The 16440-nt window shown below is 45.7% G+C and overlaps 1 long non-coding RNA gene across 1 annotated transcript in view; it reads right to left on the bottom strand.

The window, feature by feature from the left end:
* Positions 1-16086: 16086 nt before the first annotated feature.
* Positions 16087-16440, bottom strand: part of LOC117497923 — a 3863-nt gene continuing 3509 nt past the window's right edge. The window contains exon 4 of the long non-coding RNA XR_004557510.1: positions 16087-16429. This is a non-coding gene — a long non-coding RNA (uncharacterized LOC117497923). The remainder of the gene's footprint in view (positions 16430-16440) is intronic.

Raw genomic sequence — 16440 nt, 5'->3', positions numbered from 1 at the left:
CTCTCTGAAGCTGTCTGTCTCTCTGTAGCTGTCTCTCTGTAGCTGTCTGTCTCTCTGTCTGTCTCTCTGTAGCTGTCTGTCTCTCTGTAGCTGTCTGTCTCTCTGTCTGTCTCTCTGTAGCTGTCTGTCTCTCTGTAGCTGTCTGTCTCTCTGTAGCTGTTTGTCTCTCTGAAGCTGTCTGTCTCTCTGTAGCTGTCTGTCTCTCTGTAGCTGTCTGTCTGTCTCTCTGCTGTCTGTCTGTCTCTCTGTAGCTGTCTGTCTCTCTGGAGCTGTCTGTCTCTCTGTCTCTCTGTAGCTGTCTGTCTGTCTCTCTGTAGCTGTCTGTCTCTCTGTAGCTGTCTGTCTCTCTGTAGCTGTCTGTCTCTCTGCAGCTGTCTGTCTGTCTCTCTGTAGCTGTCTGTCTCTCTGTAGCTGTCTGTCTCTCTGGAGCTGTCTGTCTGTCTGTAGCTGTCTCTCTGTCTCTCTGTAGCTGTCTGTCTCTCTGTCTGTCTCTCTGTAGCTGTCTGTCTCTCTAAAGTTGTCTGAACCGACTGACAGAAAGTTAGCAGCAGCCGGCTCTTAGAGTGTCAGCAGCCAATCAGAGAGCAGAGATTAAATGATGGTCATCAGTATCCGGGTAGAGGCAGCTGCTCTCTTTGATTACAGAGAGGACTGTAGAGGCTCTACTTTAAAGAGTCCTCTCCTGCTGATGTTCAGGTGTATATCAGTATGTAGTGTCTCTACTTTAAAGAGTCCTCTCCTGCTGATGTGCAGGTGTATATCAGTATGTAGTGTCTCTACTTTAAAGAGTCCTCTCCTGCTGATGTTCAGGTGTATATCAGTATGTAGTGTCTCTACTTTAAAGAGTCCTCTCCTGCTGATGTTCAGGTGTATATCAGTATGTAGTGTCTCTACTTTAAAGAGTCCTCTCCTGCTGATGTTCAGGTGTATATCAGTATGTAGTGTCTCTACTTTAAAGAGTCCTCTCCTGCTGATGTTCAGGTGTATATCAGTATGTAGAGTCTCTACTTTAAAGAGTCCTCTCCTGCTGATGTGCAGGTGTATATCAGTATGTAGTGTCTCTACTTTAAAGAGTCCTCTCCTGCTGATGTTCAGGTGTATATCAGTATGTAGTGTCTCTACTTTAAAGAGTCCTCTCCTGCTGATGTTCAGGTGTATATCAGTATGTAGTGTCTCTACTTTAAAGAGTCCTCTCCTGCTGATGTTCAGGTGTATATCAGTATGTAGTGTCTCTACTTTAAAGAGTCCTCTCCTGTATATCAGTGTGTAGTGTCTCTACTTTAAAGAGTCCTCTCCTGTATATCAGTGTGTAGTGTCTCTAATTTAAAGAGTCCTCTCCTGTATATCAGTGTGTAGTGTCTCTACTTTAAAGAGTCCTCTCCTGTATATCAGTGTGTAGTGTCTCTACTTTAAAGAGTCCTCTCCTGTATATCAGTATGCAGTGTCTCTACTTTAAAGAGTCCTCCCCTGTATATCAGTATGTAGTCTCTCTACTTTAAAGAGTCCTCTCCTGTATATCAGTGTGTAGTGTCTCTAATTTAAAGAGTCCTCTCCTGTATATCAGTGTGTAGTGTCTCTACTTTAAAGAGTCCTCTCCTGTATATCAGTGTGTAGTGTCTCTACTTTAAAGAGTCCTCTCCTGTATATCAGTATGTAGAGTCTCTACTTTAAAGAGTACTCTCCTGTATATCAGTATGTAGAGTCTCTACTTTAAAGAGTCCTCTCCTGTATATCAGTATGTAGAGTCTCTACTTTAAAGAGTACTCTCCTGTATATCAGTATGTAGTGTCTCTACTTTAAAGAGTACTCTCCTGTATATCAGTATGTAGAGTCTCTACTTTAAAGAGTCCTCTCCTGTATATCAGTATGTAGAGTCTCTACTTTAAAGAGTACTCTCCTGTATATCAGTATGTAGTGTCTCTACTTTAAAGAGTCCTCTCCTGTATATCAGTATGTAGTGTCTCTACTTTAAAGAGTCCTCTCCTGTATATCAGTATGCAGAGCCTCTACTTTAAAGAGTCCTCTCCTGTATATCAGTATGCAGAGCCTCTACTTTAAAGAGTCCTCTCCTGCTGATGTTCAGGTGTATGTCAGTATGTAGTGTCTCTACTTTAAAGAGTCCTCTCCTGCTGATGCTCAGGTGTATATCAGTATGTAGTGTCTCTACTTTAAAGAGTCCTCTCCTGTATATCAGTATGTAGTGTCTCTACTTTAAAGAGTCCTCTCCTGTATATCAGTGTGTAGTGTCTCTACTTTAAAGAGTCCTCTCCTGTATATCAGTATGTAGTGTCTCTACTTTAAAGAGTCCTCTCCTGCTGATGCTCAGGTGTATATCAGTATGTAGTGTCTCTACTTTAAAGAGTCCTCTCCTGCTGATGCTCAGGTGTATATCAGTATGTAGTGTCTCTACTTTAAAGAGTCCTCTCCTGTATATCAGTATGTAGTGTCTCTACTTTAAAGAGTCCTCTCCTGTATATCAGTATGTAGTGTCTCTACTTTAAAGAGTCCTCTCCTGTATATCAGTATGCAGAGTCTCTACTTTAAAGAGTCCTCTCCTGTATATCAGTATGTAGTGTCTCTACTTTAAAGAGTCCTCTCCTGCTGATGTTCAGGTGTATATCAGTATGTAGTGTCTCTACTTTAAAGAGTCCTCTCCTGCTGATGTTCAGGTGTATATCAGTATGTAGTGTCTCTACTTTAAAGAGTCCTCTCCTGCTGATGTTCAGGTGTATATCAGTATGTAGTGTCTCTACTTTAAAGAGTCCTCTCCTGCTGATGTTCAGGTGTATATCAGTATGTAGTGTCTCTACTTTAAAGAGTGCTCTCCTGTATATCAGTGTGTAGTGTCTCTACTTTAAAGAGTCCTCTCCTGTATATCAGTATGTAGTGTCTCTACTTTAAAGAGTCCTCTCCTGTATATCAGTATGCAGAGTCTCTACTTTAAAGAGTCCTCTCCTGTATATCAGTATGTAGTGTCTCTACTTTAAAGAGTCCTCTCCTGCTGATGTTCAGGTGTATATCAGTATGTAGTGTCTCTACTTTAAAGAGTCCTCTCCTGCTGATGTTCAGGTGTATATCAGTATGTAGTGTCTCTACTTTAAAGAGTCCTCTCCTGCTGATGTTCAGGTGTATATCAGTATGTAGTGTCTCTACTTTAAAGAGTCCTCTCCTGTATATCAGTATGTAGTGTCTCTACTTTAAAGAGTCCTCTCCTGTATATCAGTAGTATACGCAGAGCGACCACACGATGCCTTCAGGCGTCTCTGTGAAACCAGCTCTCCAGTTTCAGCTCACTGAGGATCAGCTGTGTTATGATGACACTGAGGTTTCCTGCTGCGCCTGAACGCAGCGTCAGGAACCAGTTCAAAGACTCTCTGATAAACTGAACAACAAAGTGTCATCTCTCCACTCAGATGGTAACACCCTCATGTTGTTTACCTCAGGGTCTACCTGTGAGTAGAGAAAGGTCAAAGTGTGCATGTTATAATAAAGTAGTGTATATTTACAGACTGTTATTAAACTAAGGAGCTCATGAACATCAGGTTTAACCCTAATAGTCATTCGGGACTATAGTGTTCACTTTGATAAAAACATTATAATAAACCACTTCTTTGTGTTCAATCTTTAAAGAAACTTCAGCCCTGATCAGAAATACCACATATGTCTGTGTGTGTGTGTGTGTGTGTGTGTGTGTGTGTGTGTGTGTGTGTGTGTGTGTGTGTGTGTGTGTGTGTGTGTGTGTGTGTGTGTGTGTGTGTGTGTGCGTGCAGCATCTGTTGTTGTGGTTCCTGTTTCTCTGATTTGTCACCTGACCCTGAACGCAGCGTCTCTGGAAAGTCCCGACGCTTTACTTTCACTTCCTGTTCAGCCAGCAGCCAATCAGAAAATGCGCTGCCGATGACTCATCAGTTACCAGGGGCAGCAGTTTGTGAGTGAACAGAGAGAGAGAGAGGCGGAGCTCAGACGCCCCCTGCAGGTGCATCAGGGCATAACACCTGTGGACGAGTTAAACTCACTCAGAGTGAAGGGATGAGAGAGAGAGCTGCAGCGCCCCCTGCAGGTGCATCAGGGCATAAGTTAAAGTCAAAGCCTTTTATTGTCATTGTACACAGAGTATAACGAGATTCAGAGTGCAACTCTGTCCCGGTGTGCAAAAAATACAAACACATACAGAACACTAAAAAACACGGCAATAGGACAGACAACATAAACAATCATACGGGGGAATAAATAGTTACAAATATTGATATAAAAATAGCATATAAAGTGCATTAAAAGTGTGTGTATGTGTGAGACTGGTTACGGTTATTGCATGATGTGTGGTGGTTTAGCAGCCTGACGGCCCGTGACTTGAAGCTCCTCTCTCTCCTCCCAGAAGGCAGGAGAGAGAACAGTCTGTGACCTGGGTGAGAGCTGTGCTTTATTATTGTGTTAGCTCTGCTGAGGCAGCGGGAGGTGGAGATGTGTTCCAGAGAGGGCAGGGGGCAGGGGGCAGAGGGCAGGGGGCAGAGGGCAGAGGGCAGAGGGCAGAGGGCAGGGGGCAGAGGGCAGAGGGCAGAGGGCAGAGGGCAGGGGGGCAGAGGGCAGAGGGCAGAGGGCAGGGGGCAGAGGGCAGAGGGCAGGGGGCAGAGGGCAGAGGGCAGAGGGCAGGGGGCAGAGGGCAGAGGGCAGAGGGCAGAGGGCAGGGGGCAGAGGGCAGAGGGCAGAGGGCAGAGGGCAGGGGGCAGAGGGCAGAGGGCAGAGGGCAGAGGGCAGAGGGCAGGGGGCAGAGGGCAGAGGGCAGAGGGCAGGGGGCAGAGGGCAGAGGGCAGAGGGCAGGGGGCAGAGGGCAGAGGGCAGAGGGCAGGGGGCAGGGGGCAGAGGGCAGAGGGCAGGGGGCAGAGGGCAGAGGGCAGAGGGCAGGGGGCAGAGGGCAGAGGGCAGAGGGCAGAGGGCAGGGGGCAGAGGGCAGAGGGCAGAGGGCAGAGGGCAGGGGGCAGAGGGCAGAGGGCAGAGGGCAGGGGGCAGAGGGCAGGGGGCAGAGGGCAGAGGGCAGAGGGCAGGGGGCAGAGGGCAGAGGGCAGAGGGCAGGGGGCAGGGGCAGCCCACGGTCTTGTCAGCAGCTGAGCATCCTGCATACCACCCAGAGATGGAGTATGACAGCACGCTCTCGATGGTCTCCCGGTAGAAGGACACCAGCAGCTTCTTGTTCAGTCGGTTCCTCCGAAGCACCCTCAGGGAGTGTAGTCGCTGCTGGGCCTTCTTAACTGCTGCAGTGGTGTGTGCTGTCCAGCTGAGGCTCTCCGAGATGTGAACCCCCAGGAACTTAAAGGTGGAGACCCTCTCCACTCTCTCTCCATTGAGGTGAAGGGGGGCGCGTTCTGGACGGTGCTTTCTGAAGTCTATGATGGTTTCTTTAGTTTAGCTTCAGATGTAGGTTGTTAGCTGAACACCACGCAGACAGCTTCATCTCGTCTCTGGATGCCGACTCGTCGGCTCCCTTAGATATTTGGCTGACCACAGTGGTGTCATCTGCACATTGTATAATGGAGTTGGAGGGGTGGGTGGGAGAGCAGCGTGTGTGTAGAGTGTGTAGAGTAGTGGGCTCAGCACGCAGCCCTGTGGGGAGCCAGTGCTGAGGGTGCGGGTGGAGGAGCAATGAGGGCCTATTTTCACTGTCTGAGGACGGTCTGTTAGGAAATGACTGATCCAGGCTCATAAGATGGAGGGGAAACCTAGGCTCATTAGATGGAGGGGAAACCTAGGCTCATTAGATGGAGGGGAAACCTAGGCTCATTAGATGGAGGGGAAACCTAGGCTCATTAGATGGAGGGGAAACCTAGGCTCATTAGATGGAGGGGAAACCTAGGCTCATTAGATGGAGGGGAAACCCAGGCTCATTAGATGGAGGGGAAACCCAGGCTCATTAGATGGAGGGGAAACCTAGGCTCATTAGATGGAGGGGAAACCTAGGCTCATAAGATGGAGGGGAAACCTAGGCTCATAAGATGGAGGGGAAACCTAGGCTCATAAGATGGAGGGGAAACCCAGGCTCATTAGATGGAGGGGAAACCTAGGCTCATTAGATGGAGGGGAAACCTAGGCTCATAAGATGGAGGGGAAACCCAGGCTCATAAGATGGAGGGGAAACCTAGGCTCATTAGATGGAGGGGAAACCTAGGCTCATTAGATGGAGGGGAAACCCAGGCTCATAAGATGGAGGGGAAACCTAGGCTCATTAGATGGAGGGGAAACCTAGGCTTGGCAGTTGTTCCACTAGCATGTCAGGTATGATGTTACGAGCTGAGCTAACATCGACAAACAGCATCCTGATATAGTTGCCTGGGCCTTCTAGGTGGCTCACAGCTGTGTGAAGGACCGTGGAGATGGCATCACCCGTGGATCTGTTGGCTCTATAGGCAAACTGATGAGGGTCGAGGGAGGCTGGCTTTGATGGAGTCGGCTATCAGTCTTTCGAAACATTTCATCACCGCCGATGTTAGGGCTCTGGGCCTGTAGTCGGTGAGCTCTCTGACTGGTGTCTTTTTGGGGACAGGAATGATGGAAGCCGTCTTCAGACAGGATGGGATGCTAGCTTGTGACAGGGACAGGTTGAATATCCTGGTCAGGACCCCTGAGAGCTGGTCAGGACCCCTGAGAGCTGGTCAGGACCCCTGAGAGCTGGTCAGGACCCCTGAGAGCTGGTCAGGACCCCTGAGAGCTGGTCAGGACTCCTGAGAGCTGGTCAGGACTCCTGAGAGCTGGTCAGGACCCCTGAGAGCTGGTCAGGACCCCTGAGAGCTGGTCAGGACCCCTGAGAGCTGGTCAGCACAAGCTTTGAGTACTTTGCCGAGTACTCCATCGGGTGGTTTAGCTCCTCTGCGAGGTGGGCGTCAGCTCTAGTAGTGCCAGGTGTTTTGCCCTTATAGTTGGTTAGCTGGTGAAGGCCCTGCCAAACGCACCGCGCGTTGTTATGAGCGAGATTCTCCTCCACTTTTCCCTTGTACTCCTCCTTCGCATCCTTGATGCCTCTCCTCAGGTTCGCCCTTGCCATGCTGTACTGGGCTGCGTCCCCCGACCTGAAGGCTGTGTCACGGGAACTCAGGAGAGACCGCACCGCTCTTGTCATCCATGGTTTTTGGTTTGGGTAGACCCCAATGCGTTTTTCCACAGTCACAGTGCCTGTGCAGAACTTGATGTAGGATAAGAACTGTGTGTTCCTCCAAGTCTGTCTGTTCAAATATGTCCCACGCTGTGTGTTCAAAGCAGTCTTGCAGTTGTGAGAGCGCCCCCTCGGGCCAGGTTCTGGTGTATTTGACCACCGGCTTGGTGTTACTTCTGAGGGGGGTGTAAGCTGGGATGAGAAGCAGTGAGAGGTGGTCAGATAGACCTAAATGGGGGAGTGGTACCGCTCTGTAGGCATGCTTCAGGTTAGAATACACCCGGTCCAGTGTATTCTTTCCTCTGGTGGTACATCGTACATATTGTACACATTTGGGAAGCACCTTTTTTAGACATGCATGATTGAAGTCTCCAGCTACAATATGAACTCCGTCGGGATGGGACCTCTGTTGTTTATGTATTCATCTCTGGAGGTGGTGAAGTGCAATGCTGGCGTTAGCATCAGGTGGGATATAAACAGTGTTGATTATCACCCCCGTCAGCTCTCTGGGCAGGTACAAGGGTCTGCACATGATAGACATTACTTCCAGGTCATACTGTGTGTGTGTAACCCTGCTGTCCATGCACCAGTCGTTGTGAGTAGTAGTAATGATCCCGCTTTCATCTCATTAGTATGCATAAAAACGGACAGGTCACACCTCTTTGATATGCTAATGACCTCCTTTGTTCGAGGTGTTATAACATGCAGGTGCGATATCACACCTGCCCGTCATATCCTTATGACGTACAGGTGTCACATCCCCCCTGTCGCCCCCACCCCTCTCAGCCCACCCCCCTCCCCCTCACATACAGGTGTCACATCCTCCCTGTCGCCCCCACCCCTCTCAGCCCCTTTCTGGAGCGAAACTATGATGAAGTGCTAAAGAGACTGTGGACCGACCGTTTCATTCCAGCCATTCGGGGTTCTCTACATTCGATCAAGCTACATGTGTGGGAGAGAAGGATCTTTGGAGCTGCCGAGGCGATTCTTCACAATCTCAGAAGACGCTTTGAGGTTAAAATCAACAAGCTTTATGAAAAGCTTGTTGAAAACGACGAGTCCCAGCTGAAGAATATAGCAGACGCATGGGACTTTTGGCAACGATAGGAAGAGTTTGAAACTTATTTGTAAAAAGTACCACCATGTTTTTTTATTTTACTTTTTTTATTTTTATTTTACTTGATCTAGTGTGTCCTTCTTTGTAATCATGTTTTTGATTTATTTTGTTTTTTGATTTTCTGTTTTGGAGAAAATGTTTTTTAAAATCTGTTGTTGGTATATGCAGCAAATCAATAAAAATGTGTTGTAACAAAACTGTTGTATTCAATACCTCATTGGGACGGTAACAGGGAACATGTCTGAGAAACGTGTCATGCAGAGAGCGTATTACACTCCTTCTAATCCAGGGAGTTTAGGGGGCGTTGATACACTCCGTAGAGCTGTACAGAATGAGATGGGTAAACAAATAAATGTAAAGAAAGTCAGAGATTTTTTATCTGAACAGGATGCTTATACTTTACACAAGCTGTCAAGGGTACATTTTGTAAGAAACAGAGTTTTCGTACTCAGACCGCTACAGCAATTTCAAGCTGACCTTTGCGATATGCAGTCGTTATCCAAACATAATGACGGTTTTAATTATTTGTTAACAGTCATAGATGTATTTTCGAAAAAAGCCTATGCACAGGCAATAAAGAAGAAGACTGGTGTAGAAGTGGCGAAAGCCTTTGATAGAATTTTAACACACAGTCAGATTCCTAAAAAGATGCAAACAGACGCGGGGAAAGAATTCTTTAACAAAGTTTTTCAAGCCTTATTGAAGAAACGAGGTATTGCACATTATGCAACAGCCAGTGATATGAAGGCGTGTGTGGTAGAGAGATTTAACCGTACGCTGAAAACTAAAATGTGGAGGTATTTTACAGCTAAAAACACGCATAGATACATAGACGTCTTGCCTGAACTAATAGAAAGTTACAATAATAGTTATCACCGAAGTATTAAAATGACGCCTCTGCAGGTGACAAAGGAAAATGCGGCTCAAGTGTTTCGTAACCTGTACACCCCATCCATCCATCGTAAAAAAGCTGCTACGAAAATGAACTTTAAGGAGGGGGAGCTTGTAAGAATTTCCAAACTGAGAGGGGTCTTTGATAAAAAATATGAACAGAGTTATACCGACGAATTATTTACGGCGTCTGAAGGCATACCTCGTCAGCCCCCTGTTTACAAACTCAAAGATTATGATGGAGAGGAGATCAAGGGGACTTTTTATGAGAAAGAGTTACAAAAAGTGAAGGTATCTAATGACAAGGCTTTTCAAGTTGAGAAAATTCTGAAAAGGCGTGTATGCTGTATACAGATGTATGTATGCTGGAAGAACTGGCCCGAGGAATTCAACAGCTGGGTTGATGCTGGGGGGATCAAAGATGTATAAAAACAACAGACTTAACGCTCAGTCCTTCATTACAACCATGGAGATAAATGAAGGGTTTTATATTACGCTGCCTTCCAATGCCAACCTTGATGTATTTCAAAACAATACAAGCTCTAGCTACCAGGTACACTTAGCACAACCTTTGCATTTAGACGGTTCGTGGCAGGTAGCCATGACAGAAATGTCGTACCCACACACTTGGTATAACTTACCTCTAGATGTAGCATATTTTGAATGGATAAAGAAATCAAAAGCTCCCAAGCTAGTGAGCAAGGTAAAGCTACAGATGTTCCGTGGGGGTTACTATAGCACCATAAGTCAGCTCAAGGAGGAACTGGAGTCCTGCTTCAGAAAAATTGAATCTGATTTTTACTATAGTCCAATTCACAGGAAAATCGAATTTCAGGGTGGTGGCCAACATCGTTTTCGCTTTCCAAAGCCCCTCGCCTATATGCTTGGAATAAAACCAGACCAATGGCTCAAATTTGATGACAAATCAGCAACCTACCCCGCGGATATAAATGCAGGCGCAACTCATCTCTACTGTTATAGTAACGTTGTCAGTCACCAGAGAGTAGGTGACACGTTTGCTCCTCTCCTGAGAACCGTAGATATAAAAGGGACATTCGGTGATACCATCACCCAGTATTTTAGTCCTGCATATTATTTGCCGGTAACAAAAACGCATATTGAAAATATACAGATAGAGATAAAAAAACGATCAGAACGAACCAGTAAAGTTTACCTACGGCAAGAGTGTAGTGAAACTTCATTTCCGACCTTCAAAAGCGGGGCAATCATTTGCAAAATGATGATTCATCAAGATCCACAACGTTTTGTTAGCTACTATGAGAATCAGGCTGGAGGGTCATTGCCTGGTTTTTATGGAGCACCAGTTTTGTACGGTCGAGGCATTGGTTCTATATTCTCAAGATTATTTCGTTTTGTAGCACCGTTGGTGAGAAGCGGGTTCGCCATAGCTAAACCTCATCTTAAATCGGCGGTTCAAAATATTGCATCTGATGTAATCAGTAAGGCGGTCCATAATTTTGGCAGCCAATCGGATCACGGGTCTCAAGAAGGATCAGGAGGTCTGATGGTTTTAGCAAGAAGGGCCAGGAAGAGACCTCCAGGAAAACGGGGTCCGGCAGGCTTTAAAAAGGGGAAGCGCTCAACCAAGAGAAAATCATTAGGGAAAAAGCACCCACGAAGAAGGAACACACCGGGAGAGATACTGTTTACTGTATCTCTGCGGTTTGCTGCGGAGCTCAGCGCGAGCAGTCTCCCGTGAGCGGGATCGCACTCCTTCACTACAGACTGTCTCTATCTCTCTCTCTCTCTCTCTCTCTCTCTCTCTCTCAATCTATAAGGAACCGCAGTAGACAAAAGGCGTTGCTATAGCAACACGTCATGTTTATATGAAAAGGGGTGGGGTCAATATGAGCCGCTGGGCGGAAATAGGTATAAATGGCAATTTTTTGGGCGATTTCTTCAATCTGACTTCATATTGACATTTTTTAACAACATAGGGTGCTACATAACACACTTTCAGGAAAAGTCACGGACTGGAAGACTTTAATATTTTATTGAAAAAAAGTTACACACAAAAAAAAACAGCTCTGGGTCAAATTGACCCGGTTGGCGGTTCTAGTGTTAAATGCAAGCGCGTCGGAAAAAGTCAAGAAATGTGCGAAAACCGAAAAAAGAAGCAGCTTCTGGCTGCATTTCAATGAGTGCAGGATTTGTAAAATGAAAATAACCTTCAGAGCAGGGTTTTGTTTTGGTAACCACTCAGGATGTATTGTCAGAGGTGGGAGAAGTTCAGATCTTGTACTTGAGTAACAGTACCAGAGTGTAGGAATACTCGGTTACAATAAAAGATCCTGCATTCAAAATGTTACAAGTAAAAGTACAAAAGTATTATCATCAAAATATAGTGAAAGTACCACCTGCAGAGGGATCTAGATTCAGGTGTTCTCTTCCCCATAGAGACGCCTCGCTGCACATTATCCCTTGCATAAAGATAGGTTGTGGGTCCCTTATAACATGCTGTACACAGTGGAAATAAACATTCTGGTCACCTCAACATCAGGGATCTAATACATTAAACTCCTTCTGAATCAAACCGTCACGGTAGCCTTACCTTACTGATCCCTCTTACAATAGAAGAAAACACGTTACTTTACCAGCAGAGAGAAAATGGATTATTAAATGATTAATGTGACTAATAAAGAGCAGTTTGATTATTAAGTATTATTCTGTTGATCGATGTCATTACATTTGGTGAAAAGCACATAATGACTTGTTTAAGACTCGTTTTGTCAAAGTTTAGGACTTGGACTTGACTTGAACTTTCCCATCCTGACTTGAGACTTGACTCAGACTTGAGCGCAAAGACTTGAGACTTGACTCGGACTTGCAAAACAATGACTTGGTCCCACCTCTGCTAGACAGGCAAAAGGGACACGTAGTCTGGGTTCAAATTCAATTTGGCTCGGTGAAAACATTTTTGTCTCTTCTTATTATTTCTCAATACCCGAAAGGCAAAGTATTTCCTCCGTCTAGCAGACGTCTTTTATCAAACACCACTCTGAACTTTTTGGTGAATGACACATTTCTCAGAACGAAACCCTCTTTATTTCGTACAATGTTGTGTTGTGGGGCTTCAAGAACCCGCCCCCTCTCAGTGTTTTGAACGTAGCCTTCCACCAGATCTGTAAGACTGTCAAAGTTCACTCGTTCACAGCACTCATGCGTCTGTGTAATCCCTTTCACTCGCATCACAACCTTTTTCTGATTTTTGGTTTGGTATGCATAACTTTTAGGACCTGCAGAAACAAACTCTTTGATTGTATCGCCGCCCAACTCGTCTGTAAGATCCCCCAGATAAACCCCCATAGACAGTGGAGTCTCTCCAGGTCTTGTTACATATATGATACTATCTGTGTCGTAGTAGAAGACTCTGTGCTGCAATTTCTCCAATTCACTGTACAGTTTTAGCCTGGCATAGGCCGTGGTGAATGCTGCAATGAATATGTTATCCACCTTGTTGGGAGGGGAATGACAATCATCACCATAACACCATTGGACGAGAGCCGTCCTGTCATTGATGAATGAGAAATACTTGACCTTATGTTTAGCTGAAAACAAGAGGTTAAGAAATTCTTCTGGTTTGGTCACAATCTTAGTCTGTGTCAGATTGCTTCTCTGAGCAAATTTACCCCAGAAACTGTTGAGACATAGCTTTGACACTTGTCTTTTGGCTGGGTTTGATATGATTTTAGCTGCGTCTAGCCGTATGCCTTGATTAGCGTGGTAGTCTGTCACATACTTTTGTCTGCTCTCATCATCTGTTGCTTCTGAAGGATAACCAGATGCTTCTTGTTTACCCTTCAAGAATGTGTGTATATAATCTACAAAAATGCTGTCACTTTTGTTCTCAAAATGCCACACCTCTGTGATCTGAGTCAGCTTGTAACCCAGGTCCAGAGCCTTGTTGAATTCTGTTGTTACCCAAACTCCTGTTAATGCTCTTTCCTCTTTGCTGTGCGTGCAGGGCCCCTGTTGGTTGTTAAGCTCAGCGCATGTACGACAGAGGGTGAACACTAGCTTACCCGCTGCAGTTTTGTAAGGCAGAACTGGAAAGTAAAGACCCCTGGGAGGTTCTACGGTAGCTCTGATTAACCCGAAATAACTCTGAGGATCTTTGAAATCTCGGAAGATGATCTGAGGGTGGCCTAGCGGGTAGAGGCCTGTGCAGTTTACAAAGGGGTACAGGGAGGTGAAATCACAATAATGAATCAATTCATCTGCCGCTGCCGTGTACCTCAACTTCACTGCACACGTTCTTCCCCCGTATAAAGCAGCCCTGGGGGTCAACGGTTCTGGAGCTTTGTATTCCCTGAGGAAAGCCTGCAAATCTTGATTGGATTTTTTCATCTCACCCCATGTATGCTCTCGCATAACGATCACTTTGGCCCCGTGAACAGACTGTAGCTCATGCAGCTTTTCCTCACTAGCTGCATGGAGCCGTTCAAATGTGCCACCTGTCAGGGGGTTTTTCTCATGCCCCTTATAACACGATGGACAGCCGTGATAAAAACAACCAAGAAATTCCCAGACAATCTTTACTCCCTCAACTTCAGCAAAACCATCTACGACGAAACGTCCCACTCGTTTCTCACCTTCATTCAACGCATGTTGAATAAATACCCCCTCAGTATGAGCCACCCAATCCACTGGATACCCGCGTTGGAGTACGTCTTGTTTTCACGACGGTAATCATCGGGCGGGGGGATTGCTAGGGTTTTTGGGGGCAGAAAGTTTGTGGTGAAAACTTTCATACAGGCCGAAGCAATGGTCGCACGACTAAAAGGATCTACACCTGTCTCTTCGATGAAACCTTTTCGGAATAAAGTGGAGCCCTGTGCAAGAATGTCAACATCGTTTTTACAGTAAAGCAATGCCTGCTTTCGAAAATCAAAAGTGCCCGTGCGTACCGTCTCATACCATGCGAAAAAGTCACTCTTTTCATCAGTTGTCATGCGTTCAGTCCCATAACAGTGTGCTGGTGGGTAAGGTCCGATATAACTCAGATTGGCCTTAGAGCTGAAACCGTGAGGGAAATACCCCTTGGTTTTATCTTCGAACCCCAAAGCTTTGGGCATTGCGGCTAGACGCACAGAGAGGTAAGACAAAGAGTCGATGTACTTTTGCCTGAAAAGAAATCACCTTACTTCCCTGCATTATCAAAGATGGTTTTAACCCTTGTTCAATCATTGCATTGATAATGAGATAGCTGTCAAAACCCTTAGCATTGTGAGCGATGAAGGTTGCATTCTTGAACTTGGGGCGTCTAAAGTGTGTCAGAAACTGCAGTGCACAGTCGGTGCCCTCAGCGACCCAAGTTTCGCCTGCAAGGGTTTTTGTACACACCAGGAAGGGGACATGTACACCGTCTGCCCCCGCCATTGTTTCAAAATCATAAAACACTATGTTGTCGTTGTGTTCTGTCTCAGGGGGTAACACACCAATGTAGCACAGATGTTCTACACACTCGCCTGTTGAAGCAGATGGTAATTCTTCATTGCATGTATTGCATTTTTTCACCTGACACTTGTGTGTTTTATCTGCACTACTCTGGGGAATGTAGTAAGAAAGCCGGCAATCTACACACTTTTTGTGTAAATCGCAGTTACTGGCAATGGCTGATGCTCTCTGTGTCTGTTCTTTATGTCGAGCATGACAGCCGACCGTACGGCAAGTTTTGTTACAATCTTTACAAAAGATGGGTTTAAACTCATCCAGAGTACACGAGGGGTCAAGGCAGACAAAACAATGGCCAGTACATGAATGATGCCACTGCGAGCTGTAGCCGGTGTAGCAGTGTTCACAGACAAAAGAAGAGCCTAGAAAACCCTTCAAAATTTTAATCCCATAGTAATGGTTTTTGAAGAGAAACAAAAACACAGTTTTGTCTCGTTTGGGACCGTCTGTCTGGAATTTACAGAGGGTCCGATCTCCTTCGCCTCTGTAAAACACCACAATCTTGCATTTTAAACTCTCTTCGAATTTGTCAATGTCGTTGAATGTCACAGCTGTCTGATCTGTCAAACCCACCCCCCTCTGAATCTCTCTACCGCGTTCAAACCCTTCCCTATCAGTGAGGTTGTTATGCAGCAATAGAGCTAAATTAATAGCAAAACACAGCTGGTTGGCGGGGTTGTGAACAATGTAAAGAAAACGCTTCTTCTTTTTAACAATTTCACTGGCCAACATTTTACTAGCCAATCGTTTCTCCAAACCATCACGAGGGGAATGAACAATCTGCACCACTAATTCAAGATCGCTGTCTGACATAACTGCCCAATTTGACTGCACTGCATTGAAGAGGGCTTCTTCAAAATCACTCAGATTATTGCCATTGTTGGCATTTAAAATGGCTGACACGTTAGCCTGCAGCTGCTCTCCCCTTAGCTCAATCTGTACAAGATCTTCCCTCTCTACTCGTGAAAAAGCCCTATCTACCAAATCATGTACATTGGCCATCAGACTCGCATAATAGGATGTATAGTCTGCTTCAGCGTTAGGACGGGCTAGGACTAAAGACTGACTCAGTTCTGTGTTATTGAATACGGGTCGAGACAAAACACGTGTTGAAGCATTCTGGTTGTCATTAACATTTCCACCATTTTGTAACGATGGGCCTGCTGATTCTGGAGCATTCGGGATGCCATTTTGATCAATGTGTACACCGTCTTGCACTGAGGAAACTAGTGCTTCTGAAACATCCATACTGTCATCGTCGTCAATGTATCCGCCGTCTTGCACGGAAGAAACTGCTGATTCAACATTGACGGAAGCCTCGCTAACATTATTTGACACACGGACTTGAAGTACTTCGTGTGCGAGCTGATTTAAAAGCCCTATACCAGGATACGCTTCAGAGTTCTGATAGCAATCTAACACCCAGTCCAGGGCGCTATCTAACGTGGGTGGATAGCTTGAGTTTGTTTCTGAGGGGGCGGAATGGTCGTTTACAACTAGTTCTTCGTCACTCAACTCGCTAATATTGTTTGAACACTGAGGAAATGACATTTCACTATATGTGTATTCATCTTCGCTTAGGGGAATTATACCATTCAAACAATGCAGAAACGACGTTTCTCCAGCTGCTAAATCACCCATGTTTGACCGTTTATGAAATCACCCCATCACAAGAAAATAGAAAGGAAATCAAAAATACATTTCTCACTGCTGGAGAAAACCACACCGCTATCAGACGCCTCCAGCTTATTCAGTTGGTGTAACCATAAAGTTGACGGTAGCAGCGCTGTGATCGTGAGGCAGATCTATACAGAAA

The sequence above is a fragment of the Trematomus bernacchii genome, unplaced genomic scaffold, assembly GCF_902827165.1.
Source record: "Trematomus bernacchii unplaced genomic scaffold, fTreBer1.1, whole genome shotgun sequence".
NCBI classification, from domain to species: Eukaryota; Metazoa; Chordata; class Actinopteri; order Perciformes; family Nototheniidae; genus Trematomus; species Trematomus bernacchii.
This window is presented reverse-complemented; position numbering and strand designations above follow the sequence as displayed.